This window comes from Ascaphus truei, unplaced genomic scaffold (assembly GCF_040206685.1).
Source record: "Ascaphus truei isolate aAscTru1 unplaced genomic scaffold, aAscTru1.hap1 HAP1_SCAFFOLD_458, whole genome shotgun sequence".
NCBI lineage: Eukaryota > Metazoa > Chordata > Amphibia > Anura > Ascaphidae > Ascaphus > Ascaphus truei.
This window is the reverse complement of record NW_027456789.1, coordinates 77,501-91,051: the sequence shown is the minus strand read 5'-3', so window position 1 is coordinate 91,051 and position 13,551 is coordinate 77,501. Positions and strand designations below refer to the sequence as shown.

The following is a 13,551-nucleotide window of genomic DNA, read 5'->3' as shown; positions in this document are numbered from 1 at the left end:
CTCCGGCTTCCTGTTCCCTTCTGTGCTCACCTCCGGCTTCCTGTTCCCTTATGTGCTCACCTCCGGCTTCCTGTTCCCGTGTGTGCTCACCTCCAGCTTCCTGTTTCCGTGTGTGCTCACCTCCAGCTTCCTGTTCCCTTGTGTGCTCACCTCCAGCTTCCTGTTCCCTTGTGTGCTCACCTCCAGCTTCCTGTTCCTGTGTGTGCTCACCTGTTCACTTGTGTGCTCACCTCCAGCTTCCTGTTCCCTTGTGTGCTCACCTCCAGCTTCCTGTTCCCCTGTGTGCTCACCTCCAGCTTCCTTTTCCCGTGTGTGCTCACCTCCAGCTTCCTGTTCCCTTGTGTGCTCACCTCCGGCTTCCTGTTCCCGTGTGTGCTCACCTCCGGCTTCCTGTTCCCGTGTGTGCTCACCTCCAGCTTCCTGTTCCCTTCTGTGCTCACCTCCAGCTTCCTGTTCCCTTATGTGCTCACCTCCAGCTTCCTGTTCCCGTGTGTGCTCACCTCCAGCTTCCTGTTCCCGTGTGTGCTCACCTCCAGCTTCCTGTTCCCGTGTGTGCTCACCTCCAGCTTCCTGTTCCCTTGTGTGCTCACCACCAGCTTCCTGTTCCCGTGTGTGCTCACCTCCAGCTTCCTGTTCCCTTGTGTGCTCACCTCCAGCTTCCTGTTCCCTTGTGTGCTCACCTCCAGCTTCCTGTTCCCTTGTGTGCTCACCTCCAGCTTCCTGTTCCCGTGTGTGCTCACCTCCAGCTTCCTGTTCCCTTGTGTGCTCACCTCCAGCTTCCTGTTCCCGTGTGTGCTCACCTCCAGCTTCCTGTTCCCGTGTGTGCTCACCTCCAGATTCCTGTTCCCGTGTGTGCTCACCTCCAGCTTCCTGTTCCCGTGTGTGCTCACCTCCAGCTTCCTGTTCCCGTGTGTGCTCACCTCCAGCTTCCTGTTCCCGTGTGTGCTCACCTCCAGCTTCCTGTTCCCGTGTGTGCTCACCTCCAGCTTCCTGTTCCCGTCTGTGCTCACCTCCAGCTTCCCGTTCCCGTGTGTGCTCACCTCCAGCTTCCTGTTCCCGTGTGTGCTCACCTCCAGCTTCCTGTTCCCTTGTGTGCTCACCTCCAGCTTCCTGTTCCCGTGTGTGCTCACCTCCAGCTTCCTGTTCCCTTGTGTGCTCACCTCCAGCTTCCTGTTCCCGTGTGTGCTCACCTCCAGCTTCCTGTTCCCGTGTGTGCTCACCTCCAGCTTCCTGTTCCCGTGTGTGCTCACCTCAAGCTTCCTGTTCCCGTGTGTGCTCACCTCCAGCTTCCTGATCCCTTATGTGCTCACCTCCAGCTTCCTGTTCCCATGTGTGCTCACCTCCGGCTTCCTGTGCCCATGTGCTCACCTCCGGCTTCCTGTTCCCGTGTGTGTTCACCTCCGGCTTCCTGTTCCCGTGTGTGTTCACCTCCAGCTTCCTGTTCTCGTGTGTGCTCACCTCCAGCTTCCTGTTCCCGTGTGTGCTCACCTCCAGCTTCCTGTTCCCTTGTGTGCTCACCTCCAGCTTCCTGTTCCCGTGTGTGCTCACCTCCAGCTTCCTGTTCCCGTGTGTGCTCACCTCCAGCTTCCTGTTCCATTGTGTGCTCACCTCCGGCTTCCTGTTCCCGTGTGTGCTCACCTCCGGCTTCCTGTTCCCGTGTGTGCTCACCTCGGGCTTCCTGTTTCCTTTGTGTGCTCACCTCCAGCTTCCTGTTCCCTTGTGTGCTCACCTCCAGCTTCCTGCTCCCTTGTGTGCTCACCTCCAGCTTCCTGTTCCCTTGTGTGCTCACCTCCAGCTTCCTGTTCCTGTGTGTGCTCACCTCCAGCTTCCTGTTCCCCTGTTTGCTCACCTCCAGCTTCCTGTTTCCTTTGTGTGCTCACCTCCAGCTTCCTGTTCCCGTGTGTGCTCACCTCCAGCTTCCTGTTCCCGTGTGTGCTCACCTCCAGCTTCCTGTTCCCGTGTGTGCTCACCTCCAGCTTCCTGTTCCCGTGTGTGCTCACCTCCAGCTTCCTGTTCCCGTGTATGCTCACCTCCAGCTTCCTGTTCCCTTGTGTGCTCACCTCCGGCTTCCTGTTCCCGTGTGTGCTCACCTCCGGCTTCCTGTTCCCGTGTGTGCTCACCTCGGGCTTCCTGTTTCCTTTGTGTGCTCACCTCCAGCTTCCTGTTCCCTTGTGTGCTCACCTCCAGCTTCCTGCTCCCTTGTGTGCTCACCTCCAGCTTCCTGTTCCCTTGTGTGCTCACCTCCAGCTTCCTGTTCCTGTGTGTGCTCACCTCCAGCTTCCTGTTCCCCTGTGTGCTCACCTCCAGCTTCCTGTTTCCTTTGTGTGCTCACCTCCAGCTTCCTGTTCCCGTGTGTGCTCACCTCCAGCTTCCTGTTCCCGTGTGTGCTCACCTCCAGCTTCCTGTTCCCGTGTGTGCTCACCTCCAGCTTCCTGTTCCCGTGTGTGCTCACCTCCAGCTTCCTGTTCCCGTGTATGCTCACCTCCAGCTTCCTGTTCCCTTGTGTGCTCACCTCCAGCTTCCTGTTCCTCACCTCCGGCTTCCTGTTTCCTTTGTGTGCTCACCTCCAGCTTCCTGTTCCCTTGTGTGCTCACCTCCGGCTTCCTGTTCCCGTGTGTGCTCACCTCCAGCTTCCTGTTCCCGTGTGTGCTCACCTCCAGCTTCCTGTTCCCGTGTGTGCTCACCTCCAGCTTCCTGTTCCCGTGTGTGCTCACCTCCAGCTTCTTGTTCCCGTGTGTGCTCACCTCCAGCTTCCTGTTCCCTTGTGTGCTCACCTCCGGCTTCCTGTTCCCGTGTGTGCTCACCTCCAGCTTCCTGTTCCCGTGTGTGCTCACCTCCAGCTTCCTGTTCCCGTGTGTGCTCACCTCCAGCTTCCTGTTCCCGTGTGTGCTCACCTCCAGCTTCCTGTTCCCGTGTGTGCTCACCTCCAGCTTCCTGTTCCCGTGTGTGCTCACCTCCAGCTTCCTGTTCACTTGTGTGCTCACCTCCAGCTTCCTGTTCCCTTGTGTGCTCACCTCCAGCTTCCTGTTCCCTTGTGTGCTCACCTCCAGCTTCCTGTTCCCCTGTGTGCTCACCTCCAGCTTCCTTTTCCCGTGTGTGCTCACCTCCAGCTTCCTGTTCCCTTGTGTGCTCACCTCCGGCTTCCTGTTCCCGTGTGTGCTCACCTCCGGCTTCCTGTTCCCGTGTGTGCTCAACTCCGGCTTCCTGTTCCCTTCTGTGCTCACCTCCAGCTTCCTGTTCCCTTATGTGCTCACCTCCAGCTTCCTGTTCCCGTGTGTGCTCACCTCCAGCTTCCTGTTCCCGTGTGTGCTCACCTCCAGCTTCCTGTTCCCGTGTGTGCTCACCTCCAGCTTCCTGTTCCCTTGTGTGCTCACCACCAGCTTCCTGTTCCCGTGTGTGCTCACCTCCAGCTTCCTGTTCCCTTGTGTGCTCACCTCCAGCTTCCTGTTCCCTTGTGTGCTCACCTCCAGCTTCCTGTTCCCTTGTGTGCTCACCTCCAGCTTCCTGTTCCCGTGTGTGCTCACCTCCAGCTTCCTGTTCCCTTGTGTGCTCACCTCCAGCTTCCTGTTCCCGTGTGTGCTCACCTCCAGCTTCCTGTTCCCGTGTGTGCTCACCTCCAGCTTCCTGTTCCCGTGTGTGCTCACCTCCAGCTTCCTGTTCCCGTGTGTGCTCACCTCCAGCTTCCTGTTCCCGTGTGTGCTCACCTCCAGCTTCCTGTCCCCAGGTGTGTGCTCACCTCCAGCTTCCTGTTCCCGTGTGTGCTCACCTCCAGCTTCCTGTTCCCATCTGTGCTCACCTCCAGCTTCCCGTTCCCGTGTGTGCTCACCTCCAGCTTCCTGTTCCCGTGTGTGCTCAGCTCCAGCTTCCTGTTCCCTTGTGTGCTCACCTCCAGCTTCCTGTTCCCGTGTGTGCTCACCTCCAGCTTCCTGTTCCCTTGTGTGCTCACCTCCAGCTTCCTGTTCCCATGTGTGCTCACCTCCGGCTTCCTGTTCCCGTGTGCTCACCTCCGGCTTCCTGTTCCCGTGTGTGTTCACCTCCGGCTTCCTGTTCCCGTGTGTGTTCACCTCCAGCTTCCTGTTCTCGTGTGTGCTCACCTCCAGCTTCCTGTTCCCGTGTGTGCTCACCTCCAGCTTCCTGTTCCCTTGTGTGCTCACCTCCAGCTTCCTGTTCCCGTGTGTGCTCACCTCCAGCTTCCTGTTCCCGTGTGTGCTCACCTCCAGCTTCCTGTTCCATTGTGTGCTCACCTCCGGCTTCCTGTTCCCGTGTGTGCTCACCTCCGGCTTCCTGTTCCCGTGTGTGCTCACCTCTGGCTTCCTGTTTCCTTTGTGTGCTCACCTCCAGCTTCCTGTTCCCTTGTGTGCTCACCTCCAGCTTCCTGCTCCCTTGTGTGCTCACCTCCAGCTTCCTGTTCCCTTGTGTGCTCACCTCCAGCTTCCTGTTCCTGTGTGTGCTCACCTCCAGCTTCCTGTTCCTCACCTCCGGCTTCCTGTTTCCTTTGTGTGCTCACCTCCAGCTTCCTGTTCCCTTGTGTGCTCACCTCCAGCTTCCTGTTTCCTTTGTGTGCTCACCTCCAGCTTCCTGTTCCCTTGTGTGCTCACCTTCGGCTTCCTGTTCCCGTGTGTGCTCACCTCCGGCTTCCTGTTCCCTTGTGTGCTCACCTCCAGCTTCCTGTTCCCGTGTGTGCTCACCTCCAGCTTCCTGTTCACTTGTGTGCTCACCTCCAGCTTCCTGTTCCCTTGTGTGCTCACCTCCAGCTTCCTGTTCCCTTGTGTGCTCACCTCCAGCTTCCTGTTCCCCTGTGTGCTCACCTCCAGCTTCCTTTTCCCGTGTGTGCTCACCTCCAGCTTCCTGTTCCCTTGTGTGCTCACCTCCGGCTTCCTGTTCCCGTGTGTGCTCACCTCCGGCTTCCTGTTCCCGTGTGTGCTCAACTCCAGCTTCCTGTTCCCTTCTGTGCTCACCTCCAGCTTCCTGTTCCCTTATGTGCTCACCTCCAGCTTCCTGTTCCCGTGTGTGCTCACCTCCAGCTTCCTGTTCCCGTGTGTGCTCACCTCCAGCTTCCTGTTCCCGTGTGTGCTCACCTCCAGCTTCCTGTTCCCTTGTGTGCTCACCACCAGCTTCCTGTTCCCGTGTGTGCTCACCTCCAGCTTCCTGTTCCCTTGTGTGCTCACCTCCAGCTTCCTGTTCCCTTGTGTGCTCACCTCCAGCTTCCTGTTCCCTTGTGTGCTCACCTCCAGCTTCCTGTTCCCGTGTGTGCTCACCTCCAGCTTCCTGTTCCCTTGTGTGCTCACCTCCAGCTTCCTGTTCCCGTGTGTGCTCACCTCCAGCTTCCTGTTCCCGTGTGTGCTCACCTCCAGCTTCCTGTTCCCGTGTGTGCTCACCTCCAGCTTCCTGTTCCCGTGTGTGCTCACCTCCAGCTTCCTGTTCCCGTGTGTGCTCACCTCCAGCTTCCTGTCCCCAGGTGTGTGCTCACCTCCAGCTTCCTGTTCCCGTGTGTGCTCACCTCCAGCTTCCTGTTCCCATCTGTGCTCACCTCCAGCTTCCCGTTCCCGTGTGTGCTCACCTCCAGCTTCCTGTTCCCGTGTGTGCTCAGCTCCAGCTTCCTGTTCCCTTGTGTGCTCACCTCCAGCTTCCTGTTCCCGTGTGTGCTCACCTCCAGCTTCCTGTTCCCTTGTGTGCTCACCTCCAGCTTCCTGTTCCCATGTGTGCTCACCTCCGGCTTCCTGTTCCCGTGTGCTCACCTCCGGCTTCCTGTTCCCGTGTGTGTTCACCTCCGGCTTCCTGTTCCCGTGTGTGTTCACCTCCAGCTTCCTGTTCTCGTGTGTGCTCACCTCCAGCTTCCTGTTCCCGTGTGTGCTCACCTCCAGCTTCCTGTTCCCTTGTGTGCTCACCTCCAGCTTCCTGTTCCCGTGTGTGCTCACCTCCAGCTTCCTGTTCCCGTGTGTGCTCACCTCCAGCTTCCTGTTCCATTGTGTGCTCACCTCCGGCTTCCTGTTCCCGTGTGTGCTCACCTCCGGCTTCCTGTTCCCGTGTGTGCTCACCTCGGGCTTCCTGTTTCCTTTGTGTGCTCACCTCCAGCTTCCTGTTCCCTTGTGTGCTCACCTCCAGCTTCCTGCTCCCTTGTGTGCTCACCTCCAGCTTCCTGTTCCCTTGTGTGCTCACCTCCAGCTTCCTGTTCCTGTGTGTGCTCACCTCCAGCTTCCTGTTCCTCACCTCCGGCTTCCTGTTTCCTTTGTGTGCTCACCTCCAGCTTCCTGTTCCCTTGTGTGCTCACCTCCAGCTTCCTGTTTCCTTTGTGTGCTCACCTCCAGCTTCCTGTTCCCTTGTGTGCTCACCTTCGGCTTCCTGTTCCCGTGTGTGCTCACCTCCGGCTTCCTGTTCCCTTGTGTGCTCACCTCCGGCTTCCTGTTCCCGTGTGTGCTCACCTCCGGCTTCCTGTTCCCGTGTGTGCTCACCTCCGGCTTCCTGTTCCCTTGTGTGCTCACCTCCAGCTTCCTGTTCCCGTGTGTGCTCACCTCCGGCTTCCTGTTCCCGTGTGTGCTCACCTCCAGCTTCCTGTTCCCTTGTGTGCTCACCTCCGGCTTCCTGTTCCCGTGTGTGCTCACCTCCAGCTTCCTGTTCCCATGTGTGCTCACCTCCAGCTTCCTGTTCCCGTGTGTGCTCACCTCCAGCTTCCTGTTCCCATGTGTGCTCACCTCCAGCTTCCTGTTCCCGTGTGTGCTCACCTCCAGCTTCCTGTTCCCATGTGTGCTCACCTCCACCTTCCTGTTCCCGTGTGTGCTCACCTCCGGCTTCCTGTTCCCGTGTGTTCTCACCTCCGGCTTCCTGTTCCCGTGTGTGCTCACCTCCAGCTTCTTGTTCCCGTGTGTGCTCACCTCCAGCTTCTTGTTCCCGTGTGTGCTCACCTCCAGCTTCCTGTTCCCTTGTGTGCTCACCTCCGGCTTCCTGTTCCCGTGTGTGCTCACCTCCAGCTTCCTGTTCCCGTGTGTGCTCACCTCCAGCTTCCTGTTCCCGTGTGTGCTCACCTCCAGCTTCCTGTTCCCGTGTGTGCTCACCTCCAGCTTCCTGTTCCATTGTGTGCTCACCTCCGGCTTCCTGTTCCCGTGTGTGCTCACCTCCGGCTTCCTGTTCCCGTGTGTGCTCACCTCGGGCTTCCTGTTTCCTTTGTGTGCTCACCTCCGGCTTCCTGTTCCCTTGTGTGCTCACCTCCAGCTCCCTGCTCCCTTGTGTGCTCACCTCCAGCTTCCTGTTCCCTTGTGTGCTCACCTCCAGCTTCATGTTCCTGTGTGTGCTCACCTCCAGCTTCCTGTTCCCTTGTGTGCTCACCTCCAGCTTCATGTTCCTGTGTGTGCTCACCTCCAGCTTCCTGTTCCCTTGTGTGCTCACCTCCAGCTTCCTGTTCCCGTGTGTGCTCACCTCCAGCTTCCTGTTCCCGTGTGTGCTCACCTCCAGCTTCCTGTTCCCTTGTGTGCTCACCTCCAGCTTCCTGTTCCTCACCTCCGGCTTCCTGTTTCCTTTGTGTGCTCACCTCCAGCTTCCTGTTCCCTTGTGTGCTCACCTCCAGCTTCCTGTTTCCTTTGTGTGCTCACCTCCAGCTTCCTGTTCCCTTGTGTGCTCACCTCCGGCTTCCTGTTCCCGTGTGTGCTCACCTCCGGCTTCCTGTTCCCGTGTGTGCTCACCTCCAGCTTCCTGTTCCCGTGTGTGCTCACCTCCGGCTTCCTGTTCCCGTGTGTGCTCACCTCCAGCTTCCTGTTCCCTTGTGTGCTCACCTCCGGCTTCCTGTTCCCGTGTGTGCTCACCTCCAGCTTCCTGTTCCCGTGTGTGCTCACCTCCAGCTTCCTGTTCCCGTGTGTGCTCACCTCCAGCTTCCTGTTCCCGTGTGTGCTCACCTCCAGCTTCTTGTTTCCGTGTGTGCTCACCTCGAGCTTCCTGTTCCATTGGGTGCTCACCTCCAGCTTCCTGTTCCCGTGTGTGCTCACCTCCAGCTTCCTGTTCCCATGTGTGCTCACCTCCAGCTTCCTGTTCCCGTGTATGCTCACCTCCAGCTTCCTGTTCCCATGTGTGCTCACCTCCAGCTTCCTGTTCCCGTGTGTGCTCACCTCCAGCTTCCTGTTCCCGTGTGTGCTCACCTCCAGCTTCCTGTTCCCGTGTGTGCTCACCTTCGGCTTCTTGTTCCCTTGTGTGCTCACCTCCGGCTTCCTGTTCCCGTGTGTGATCACCTCCAGCTTCCTGTTCCTTTGTGTGCTCACCTCCAGCTTCCTGTTCCCGTGTGTGCTCACCTCCAGCTTCCTGTTCCCGTGTGTGCTCACCTCCAGCTTCCTGTTCCCGTGTGTGCTCAGCTCCAGCTTCCTTTTCCCGTGTGTGCTCACCTCCAGCTTCTTGTTCCCTTGTGTGCTCACCTCCGGCTTCCTGTTCCCGTGTGTGCTCACCTCCAGCTTCCTGTTCTCGTGTGTGCTCACCTCCAGCTTCCTGTTCCCGTGTGTGCTCACCTCCAGCTTCCTGTTCCCGTGTGTGCTCACCTCCGGCTTCCTGTTCCCGTGTTTCTCACCTCCAGCTTCCTGTTCCCTTGTATGCTCACCTCCGGCTTCCTGTACCCGTGTGTGCTCACCTCCAGCTTCCTGTTCCCGTGTGTGCTCACCTCCGGCTTCCTGTTCCCGTGTGTGCTCACCTCCGGCTTCCTGTTCCCGTGTGTGCTCCCCTCCAGCTTCCTGTTTCCGTGTGTGCTCACCTCCAGCTTCCTGTTCCCGTGTGTGCTCACCTCCAGCTTCCTGTTCCCTTATGTGCTCACCTCCAGCTTCCTGTTCCTGTGTGTTCTCACCTCCAGCTTCCTGTTCCCGTGTATGCTCACCTCCAGCTTCCTGTTCCCGTGTGTGCTCACCTCCAGCTTCCTGTTCCCTTGTGTGCTCACCACCAGCTTCCTGTTCCCGTGTGTTCTCACCTCCAGCTTCCTGTTCCCGTGTGTGCTCACCTCCAGCTTCCTGTTCCCGTGTGTGCTCACCTCCAGCTTCCTGTTCCCTTGTGTGCTCACCACCAGCTTCCTGTTCCCGTGTGTGATCACCTCCAGCTTCCTGTTCCCTTGTGTGCTCACCTCCAGATTCCTGTTCCCTTGTGTGCTCACCTCCAGCTTCCTGTTCCCTTGTGTGCTCACCTCCAGATTCCTGTTCCCTTGTGTGCTCACCTCCAGCTTCCTGTTCCCTTGTGTGCTCACCTCCAGCTTCCTGTTCCCGTGTGTGCTCACCTCCAGCTTCCTGTTCCCGTGTGTGCTCACCTCCAGCTTCCTGTTCCCTTGTGTGCTCACCTCCAGCTTCCTGTTCCCGTGTGTGCTCACCACCAGCTTCCTGTTCCGGTGTGCGCTCACCTCCAGCTTCCTGTTCCCGTGTGTGATCACCTCCAGCTTCCTGTTCCCATGTGTGCTCACCTCCAGCTTCCTGTTCCGGTGTGCGCTCACCTCCGGCTTCCTGTTCCCGTGTATGCTCACCTCCAGCTTCCTGTTCCCTTGTGTGCTCACCTCCAGCTTCCTGTTCCCGTGTGTGCTCACCTCCAGCTTCCTGTTCCCGTGTGTGCTCACCTCCAGCTTCCTGTTCCCGTGTGTGCTCACCTCCAGCTTCCTGTTCCCGTGTGTGCTCACCTCCAGCTTCCTGTTCCCGTGTGTGATCACCTCCAGCTTCCTGTTCCCTTATGTGCTCACCTCCAGCTTCCTGTTCCTGTGTGTTCTCACCTCCAGCTTCCTGTTCCCGTGTATGCTCACCTCCAGCTTCCTGTTCCCGTGTGTGCTCACCTCCAGCTTCCTGTTCCCTTGTGTGCTCACCACCAGCTTCATGTTCCCGTGTGTGATCACCTCCAGCTTCCTGTTCCCTTGTGTGCTCACCTCCAGATTCCTGTTCCCTTGTGTGCTCACCTCCAGCTTCCGGTTCCCTTGTGTGCTCACCTCCAGCTTCCTGTTCCCGTGTGTGCTCACCTCCAGCTTCCTGTTCCCGTGTGTGCTCACCTCCAGCTTCCTGTTCCCTTGTGTGCTCACCTCCAGCTTCCTGTTCCCGTGTGTGCTCACCTCCAGCTTCCTGTTCCCGTGTGCGCTCACCTCCAGCTTCCTGTTCCCGTGTGTGCTCACCTCCAGCTTCCTGTTCCCTTATGTGCTCACCTCCAGCTTCCTGTTCCCGTGTGTTCTCACCTCCAGCTTCCTGTTCCCGTGTGTGCTCACCTCCAGCTTCCTGTTCCCGTGTGTGCTCACCTCCAGCTTCCTGTTCCCTTGTGTGCTCACCACCAGCTTCCTGTTCCCGTGTGTGATCACCTCCAGCTTCCTGTTCCCTTGTGTGCTCACCTCCAGATTCCTGTTCCCTTGTGTGCTCACCTCCAGCTTCCTGTTCCCTTGTGTGCTCACCTCCAGATTCCTGTTCCCTTGTGTGCTCACCTCCAGCTTCCTGTTCCCTTGTGTGCTCACCTCCAGCTTCCTGTTCCCGTGTGTGCTCACCTCCAGCTTCCTGTTCCCGTGTGTGCTCACCTCCAGCTTCCTGTTCCCTTGTGTGCTCACCTCCAGCTTCCTGTTCCCGTGTGTGCTCACCACCAGCTTCCTGTTCCGGTGTGCGCTCACCTCCAGCTTCCTGTTCCCGTGTGTGATCACCTCCAGCTTCCTGTTCCCATGTGTGCTCACCTCCAGCTTCCTGTTCCGGTGTGCGCTCACCTCCAGCTTCCTGTTCCCGTGTGTGATCACCTCCAGCTTCCTGTTCCCTTGTGTGCTCACCTCCAGATTCCTGTTCCCTTGTGTGCTCATCTCCAGCTTCCTGTTCCCTTGTGTGCTCACCTCCAGCTTCCTGTTCCCTTGTGCGCTCACCTCCAGCTTCCTGTTCCCTTGTGCGCTCACCTCCAGCTTCCTGTACCCGTGTGTGCTCACCTCCAGCTTCCTGTTCCCGTGTGTGCTCACCTCCAGCTTCCTGTTCCCGTGTGCGCTCACCTCCAGCTTCCTGTTCCCGTGTGCGCTCACCTCCAGCTTCCTGTTCCCTTGTGCGCTCACCTCCAGCTTCCTGTTCCCGTGTGCGCTCACCTCCAGCTTCCTGTTCCCGTGTGCGCTCACCTCCAGCTTCCTGTTCCCGTGTGTGCTCACCTCCAGCTTCCTGTTCCCGTGTGTGCTCACCTCCAGCTTCCTGTTCCCGTGTGTGCTCACCTCCAGCTTCCTGTTCCCTTGTGTGCTCACCTCCAGCTTCCTGTTCCGGTGTGTGCTCACCTCCAGCTTCCTGTTCCCTTGTTGTTCCTCGTATTTTTGACCACAACTTGCACCCGGACTCCCGACCTCTCTGACCCCTGGACCACAGCTGCGGACTCGACTACTCTTCTCTATCGAACCCTGGACTCTGGCACCGCACCAACGACTATCCGATCTCTCCTCTCCCTGACCACGGCAAGTACCGAGACCCCTCTGACCTCTCCTCCCCTGACCCGGCTACCCGACTAGCACTCCGGACGTGGCTGCGCGGTGGCTATCAGTGGCCCCTCCTCGGCCTCGCGGTCCCGCCGTGTTTGTGGCGAGCACTCGTGACAGAGCGCCGTCAGAGAGGACCCTCAACGGTTACACAGCGCAGCGGGACCGAAGCCCTTTCTGTGTGTATATAGTATATATACTCCCCTTCTCTCTGTATATAGTATATATACTCCCCTTCTCTCTGTATATAGTATATATACTCCCCTTCTCTCTGTATATAGTATATATACTCCCCTTCTCTCTGTATATAGTATATATACTCCCCTTCTCTCTGTATATAGTATATATACTCCCCTTCTCTCTGTATATAGTATATACCCCCCAGCTCTCTGTATATAGTATATATACTCCCCTTCTCTCTGTATACAATATATAATCCCCCTCTCTCTGTATATAGTATATATACTCCCTTCTCTCTGTATATAGTATATACCCCCCAGCTCTCTGTATATATTATATATACTCCCTTCTCTCTGTATATAGTATATACCCACCAGCTCTCTGTATATAGTATATACTCCCTTCTCTCTGTATACAATATATACCGCCCTTCTCTCTGTATATAGTATATATACTCCCTTCTCTCTGTATATAGTATATACCCCCCAGCTCTCTGTATATAGTATATACTCCCTTCTCTCTGTATACAATATATACTCCCCTTCTCTCTGTATATAGTATATACCCCTTTCTCTCTGTATATAGTATACACCCCCCTGCTCTCTGTATATAGTACATACCCCCATCTCTCGGTATATAATATATACTCCCCTTCTCTCTGTATGATATATCCCCTGCTCTCTGTATATAATATATACCCCCTGCTCTCTGTATATAATATATACCCCCTGCTCTATGTATAAAGTATATACCCCATTCTCTCTGTATATAATATATACGCTCCTGCTCTCTGTATATATTGTATATGCCCCCTTCTCTCTGTATATAGTATACACCCCCCTGCTCTCTGTATATAGTATATACCCCCTTCTCTCTGTATACAATATATACTCCCCATCTCTCTGTATATGATATACCCCCTGCTCTCTGTATATAATATTTACCCCCCTGCTCTCTGTATATAATATATACGCCCCTGCTCCCTGTATATAATATATACCCCCTTCTCTCTGTATATAATATATACCCCCTGCTCTCTGTATATAATATATACGCCCTTCTCCCTGTATATAGTGCATACCCCCTTCTCCCTGTATATAATACATACCCTTCTCCCTGTATATAGTACATGACCCCTTCTCCCTATATATAGTAGATGTCCCTTCTCTCTTTATATAGTACATACCACCCTCTCCCTGTATATAGTACATACCCCCTCTCCCTGTATATAGTACATAACCCCCTCTCTCTGTATATAGTACATACCTCCTCTCCCTGTATATAGTACATACCCCCCTCTCCCTGTATATAGTACATACCCCCCTCTCCCTGTATATAGTACATACCCCTCTCCCTGCATATAGTACATACCCCCTCTCCCTGTATATAGTACATACCCCCCTCTCCCTGTATATAGTACATACCCCCTATCCCTGTATATTGTACATACCCCCTCTCCCTGCATATAGTACATACCCCCCTCTCCCTGTATATAGTACATACCCCCTCTCCCTGTATATAGTACATACCCCCCTCTCCCTGCATATGGTACATACCCCCTCTCCCTGCATATAGTACATACCCCCTCTCCCTGCATATAGTACATACCCCCTCTCCCTGCATATAGTACATACCCCCCTCTCCCTGCATATAGTACATACCCCCCTCTCCCTGTATATAGTACATACCCCCCTCTCCCTGCATATAGTACATACCCCCATCTCCCTGTATATAGTACATACCCCCTCTCCCTGCATATAGTACATACCCCCTCTCCCTGTATATAGTACATACCCCCCTCTCCCTGTATATAGTACATACCCCCTATCCCTGTATATTGTACATACCCCCTCTCCCTGCATATAGTACATACCCCCCTCTCCCTGTATATAGTACATACCCCCTCTCCCTGTATATAGTACATACCCCCCTCTCCCTGCATATAGTACATACCCCCTCTC

The 13,551-nt window shown here is 56.1% G+C and overlaps 1 protein-coding gene across 1 annotated transcript in view; it reads right to left on the bottom strand.

The window, feature by feature from the left end:
* The window catches only part of TMEM145 (transmembrane protein 145), a 222,693-nt gene that overhangs the window by 208,687 nt on the left and 455 nt on the right, over window positions 1-13,551 (bottom strand). The gene's annotated exons all lie outside the window — the stretch shown is intronic.